Below are 6,499 nucleotides of genomic sequence, written 5' to 3'. Positions count from 1 at the left end.
TCATACATCTTTGATTTGGAGATTAACATCAGCCTTTTCCTGCAACAGCAATGCTTGTTCGAGTTTACAGAGCACATCACTTATTGATGGTCGATCTATTGGCCTACTGGCTAGGCACCTTACTGTAATGTCCACTAATGTGGTAAGGCACTCGGACATGATCTTTCCTCTTAGGTATGTTTCAATCAAGACATCAAATTTTTCACTTCGATAGCAATGAACAACCCATCTAGCCAATCTTACGTTTGACTGATCATCCTCTTCTGGCTCACGATTAACAGCTGGTCTTGCACACAAGACTTTTGTTAGAAAATTTAAGAAAATAGAAATAATAAGAAAGAATAAAATATGATTTTGAGTCGTAAAGAACACTATCTTAAAGGCAATTATACCTATAGGATACAATAAAGCCTTAAAAACTCTCTAAATCAGAAGTAGTGAAATTGGTCAAGTAAAAAGATCTATTTATAACAAATGAACAGTCACTAATCAAGCCATTTAAAAAAGTCATGATATTCTGTATAGTTATATTTTGTTGCTGAAATAAACTTTATTTAAATAGTCATGTTTTCTTGTTTAGACATATTTATTCAAAATTAGTAATATTTTGAAATAAATAAATAATACAAAATTTAAAAGATTTAAAAATTAAATCTATTTGCCAAACAAGCCTAAGTGCCCTAAGTGCCCAAGTGCCCATCTTTGACTTTTAAAATTGTCTGACTTGGCCCACTCTAACATTTAGCTCAATTACTTAAATAATATAAGTAATCTCTTTTAAACCACATATAAATAATCTTTTTACTCAATGTGGGATACACTACATTCTAAATTACCAACAATCCCCCACTGGTTTGGAATGTAGGTGCTTAATTTTTAACCTTTCACACAAATAAATATTATGAATACAAGAAAGTATCTTTTAATTGAAACCTTCAATTAGCATATATACCTTAAAATTCTAACAAAGTTTATGGCGTCCATAGATTAAACCTTAACTCCTAGTGTTAAAATTGAAGATATAACACATATAATACTTATTTAATATTCTGTCAGAGGTTTATAACCGCTTTAGCATTATTATAGCCATGTGCTTATCCTTATTTATAAACATTTACAAGAAAGTTTCCAACTTTCTTGTTGAAGCGGCACCACTTCTATGTTTATGTAGGAGAAGTTTCTTATTTATGTCTCTATTGCTATAGACATTTAATTATAAACTCCATTAAGAGTTCAATCTCATCCTTCATTTATGCAATGGCTTATACTAGTATTCCAAATATTTAGAATGGGTTGACTAGTGTTTACAAACACATAATAAAAACTCGTTGTTAACTGTTAAACTTTGCAATTAGAGGTTACTAATTCAAAGTTAGGTTCCCATTATTGGTGTCTAAAAGGAATTTTAAACCCATTCCAATTGTGGTGCTTCTTACCAAATTTCTAGGTAGTGCCTTGGTAAGAGGATCTGCTAAGTTGTTAGTAGATTTAACATATATTATGTTAATTATCTCATTTTTTATAATTCTTTGATATAATCATGTTTTAAACTAATATGTCTAGATTTTCCATTATAAATTTCACTATAAGCTCTAGACATAGTAGCTTCACTATCACAGTACAAAGAAATGGCTGTCATTGGTTGTGGCCACAACTCTATATCCATTAATAAATTTTTTAGCCATTTAGCTTCTTTGTTTGTTGTAGCTAAAGCTAGAAATTCAGATTTCATAGTTGAATGTGAAATGCAAGTTTTTTTCTTGGATGCCCAACTAATTGCACCATATCCAAGGGCAAACATCCATCCTGAAGTGGATTTATTGTCACTTATACTAGTGATCCAACTTGAATATGAATATCCTTCCAAACCAATTGGATCTCAGAAATAAAATAAGCCAAAATCTTTAGTTCTTTTAGGATAATCTAGAACTTTTTCTATGGTTTTCCAATGACTTATACTAGGTTTACTTTTATATCTTGATAGCTTGTAAACAGCAAAAGCTATATCTGACCTAGTATAATGCATAGCATACATAATACTTCCAATAACACTAGTATATTCAAGTTGTGTAATTACATAACCTTGATTTTTTTATTAATTTTATACTTGTATCATATGGAGTATTGGCTTCTTTTATATTAAGACACTTAAACTTATTAAGTAGTTTCTCAATATAATAACTTTGATTAAGTACGAAATGCTTGTTATATCTCTTAACTTTAATTTCCAAAATGGTATTAACATCATTTAATCTTTCATTTTGAAGTTAGAAATCAAATATCTTTTGGTTTCATTTATGCCAATTATATTAGTACTAAAAATTAGCATATTATCCACATAAAGACATATTATAACTCCATATTCTTTAGCAAATTTTAAGTAAATACACTTATCCACTCTATTATGTTTAAAACCATTGGCTACTATGGTTGAATCAAACTTTTCATGCCATTGTTTAGGAGCTTGCTTTAGCCCATAAAGAGACTTAATTAATTTACAAACTTTATTCTCATTACCTGGAAGAATAAAACCTTTTGGTTGTTTCATGTATACTTTTTCCTTTAGGTCACCATTTAAAAATATTGTTTTAACATCCATTTGATGCACATGTAATTTATAAATGAAGCCAAAGATATAAGAACTCTAATGGATGTTATTCTAGCTACCAGAACATATGTATCAAAATAATCTATGCCTTTCTTTTGTTTGATACCTTTTGTAACTAATCTTGCTTTAAAAGTTTGTACAAAACCATCTATATTATATTTCTTTCTAAACACCCATTTACATCTTATCGGTTTAAAACCTGAAGGTAAATCTACCAAAACCCATGTATTATTGGACATGATTGAGTCCATTTCATCATTAATAGCTTTTTTCCAAAAAACAACATCTCTTGAAGTTATAGCTTTATTAAATGTTTTAGGGCCTTCATCTATATTTAGTAGAATTCTTGTTTTCTTAAACACTTTGGTTCTATTTCCTTCTACTATAAATACTATAGAATTTGGAGAAACAAAATCAGAAGGTAAAATATTCTCTTTTCTAGTTCTTTTGCTCTTTCTAAGTTCAACAAAATCATTACTTTCTTTTCTTTTATTTCTAGTCATAGGAATCATTTCAATTTGTTTCTCCACATCAATTTCAGTATCACATATAAACTTATTTTCAAAAAATTTTACATGAATAGATTCGATAATAACATTAATATTTAAATCGTCTATATGCTTTTGAATTCTATGCATAACCAATAAAAATACTTTTAATATCTCTAGGTCATAATTTTGATTTATGAGGATGAGGTATTTTATAAAAGGCAATGCAACCCCACACTTTAAAATAATCCAAATTTGATTTTCTACCATGATTCCAAAGTTTATATGGTGTCTTTAAGAATTTCTTTGAAAGAATTCTATTATGTTTGTGGCATGCTGCTAAAAGTGCTTCTCCCCAAAGATTTAGAGGTAATTTAGCATTTAACAAGATACTATTTACAATATCAACCAAGGTTATATTTTTTCTTTTGACAAAACCATTTTGTTGGGGTGCATAAGGGACTGTCTTTTGATGAATAATTCCATTATCTTCACAAAAAAGAGAAAATGAATCGAAAAAATATTCACCACCCCTATCAATTTGAAGAATTTTGATTTTCAACAACTAATTTATATTCTTTGAATTTATCAAAAGCTTCATCATTTGTTCTCATTAGATACACAAAAGTATAATGAGAACTATCATCTATAAATGTTATAAAATACATTTTTCCTTCTCTTGTTAATAAACCATTTAACTCACAAATATCAAAATGTATGAGTTTTAATAATTCTGTATTTCTTTCAGTTTTAGGAAAAGGTTTATTAGTCATTTTTGCTTTGACACAGATTTCACATCTAATGTCATGATTTTTTTGGTATGTTACATAACTATCCTAAGTCATATGATTCATATTTTTATAATTTAAATGTCCTAATCTAGTATGCCATAAAAAAGAAGAATGCTCAACAATATAAGCAGAAACATTATTTATTTCATTAATGCTTAGTTTAAACATACCATCATTGGAATATCCTTTTCCAATGAATACACCATTTTTGGACACTATAACTTTATCATACTCTATTACAATATTAAAGCCTTTCTTACATAATAGATTTACAGATACAAAATTCTTTCTAATCTCAAGAACATGAAAAACATTAAGTAAAGTTAGTTTTTGTCTTAAGGTGAATTTCAATTCAATTGTTCCTTTTCCAATCACTTTGGTAGGAACATGATTTCCTATAATGATGTTTTCTGGTCTCTTGCATTCTTCATAAGTCTTGAACTATTCTTCATGAATTGTTGCACCAGAATCTAGCCACCAATTAGATGACTTATTTGTAGTGGCCATATGAACTTCAATGATCATTCCAATTTATATGTCAGTCACTATTGCAACAAGTTCATTAATTTCTTGCTCAAGTAGATTTGCCTTGCTTTTAAAACTGGAACCAATCTTAATTCCAACATTTTTAAATCTGCAATCTTTAATCAAATGTCCTTTCTTTTCACAATGGAAACACATTTTATTCTTATTAAATTTGGATTTCTTAAATCCATTCTTCTTGACGTTAAAAATGTTTTGAAATTTATCAGAAGACTTGTGGGTTTTTTAGAATTTTGTCCACTCATATAATTCACGTTGGAACCTCTAAGAAAGTGTGCATCTCTTGCACGATTTTTTGCTTTAATTTGTATGTGAGTCTGAAATTCTTCAATAGTGAAAATATCTATTGAATGCAGAACTTTATTCCTATATTCATTCCAAGAAGGAGGAAGTTTTGACAAAATAGCTCTGACTTGAAGTGAATCAGGAACCTTTATTTCTAGCTCCCTTAACTTAGAAACCAAAATTTGTCACTAGTGCACTTGGTCCATGATTGGTTTGTCATCAGTTATTGAAAATTCAAAGTATTTCAAAGCCAAAAACTTATCCTTACCTTTCTTTTTGTTCATGTATTTGTGTTCAAGAGCAGTCCATATCTCTTTTGGTGTTTTCATATTTCTATATAGGTCATATAGACGATCAGATAATGAATTCAAAATATAACCTCGACAGACTCATTCATCTTATCAATGTTTGCCTTTTGTTGCCTTAACAACATCAGAATCTTTAAAAGTTTATTTTGAAATTGGTTCCAAATTTAGATCAAGTACATAAAACATCTTCAATGCAACTTTTTTTTTTGTTATAACGTTTAGGTTGAGAAAAACTACTTATTAGACACAAAAATTATGGAATCGGCATCAATCTTTTTTACCTAAGTGTGATTTGCCACCTACATGAATCTATCCTTTTTAAGTTATCATAAGCCTAAACTATAGGTTTTTAAAAAGAATAGGTTCTTGTCTACATCAACTGAACTAAAGTTTGGGAGTCAATTACGTGCAGGAAAAGTATTAGCACCCCTTTGTACCCAAAATTGGTACTAAATTAATTATGTGTTATCTAAATTAAACCATAACCAAAGATGATTTTATCATGCAAATCAAACAATTCTAATCTTTTTATTTATTTACAAAACATGGTGATACAAAAATTCTATAACAAATATCAAGTAATTATGCAATAAATATTAAATCATACCATGCAAAAATTATCATGCAAATATATTATAAATCATACTAAACATCATGTAATAATATCATGCCTAGATGATACTAAAATATTCTTGCAAAAATGTCATGCAAATATATTAATTATCATGCAATAATAGCAATCATGTAAATATATAATATCATGCAATAATATAAAACACCATATAGATATATTAATAACCATTCAAGCAAATATATAATCATGTCATCAAATATAATCACACATATATATTAGTAATTATGTATAATCATGCAATTATGCACACAATAAATATAGAAACATGCAATTAAATATAATTCAAATATAATATTAATCATACAATAACATAAAATATTATATCATGCAATAAATATAAAATCATGCAATAATAATAATAAATAACTATGCAAACAAATATATTAATAATCCTACAATCGCATAAATAAATAAATTAATAATCATGCAATTAAATATATAATCATGCAATTAACAATGTAAATCATGCAAATAAACATACAATTAAATATATAATCATGCAATCACACAAATAAATAAATTAATAATCATGTAAATAAGCATGCAATTAAATATATAATCATGCAATTAAAAATATATAAACCATGCAAATAAATAAAAGAAAAATAAGAGTAAACAATAAATATTATAAAAGTTATGCAAAAATCACAAAAAAAAAAAAATGAAAGCAAATATTACCTCAATAAATCACAGGTTCCAACAATTTTTTGCTTTTAAAAATTGATATTTCCTACTATAAATTTTAGCTTTCCTTCTAAAAACTCTAACTAGATCTTCTTGCAAAATTTTTTTCTTGATTGCTTTTTCCTTGTTGGTTCAAAACTTTGCCCAAATTTTTTCTC

The 6,499-nt window shown here is 27.5% G+C and overlaps 1 pseudogene; it reads right to left on the bottom strand.

Moving 5' to 3' along the window:
- Window positions 1-6,499, bottom strand: part of LOC149518661 (receptor-like protein kinase FERONIA pseudogene) — a 52,528-nt pseudogene continuing 46,029 nt past the window's right edge.

Source organism: Durio zibethinus, chromosome 5 (assembly GCF_047325235.1).
Source record: "Durio zibethinus cultivar Kanyao isolate XHJ-2024 chromosome 5, ASM4732523v1, whole genome shotgun sequence".
Classification (NCBI taxonomy): Eukaryota; Viridiplantae; Streptophyta; class Magnoliopsida; order Malvales; family Malvaceae; genus Durio; species Durio zibethinus.
This window is presented reverse-complemented; position numbering and strand designations above follow the sequence as displayed.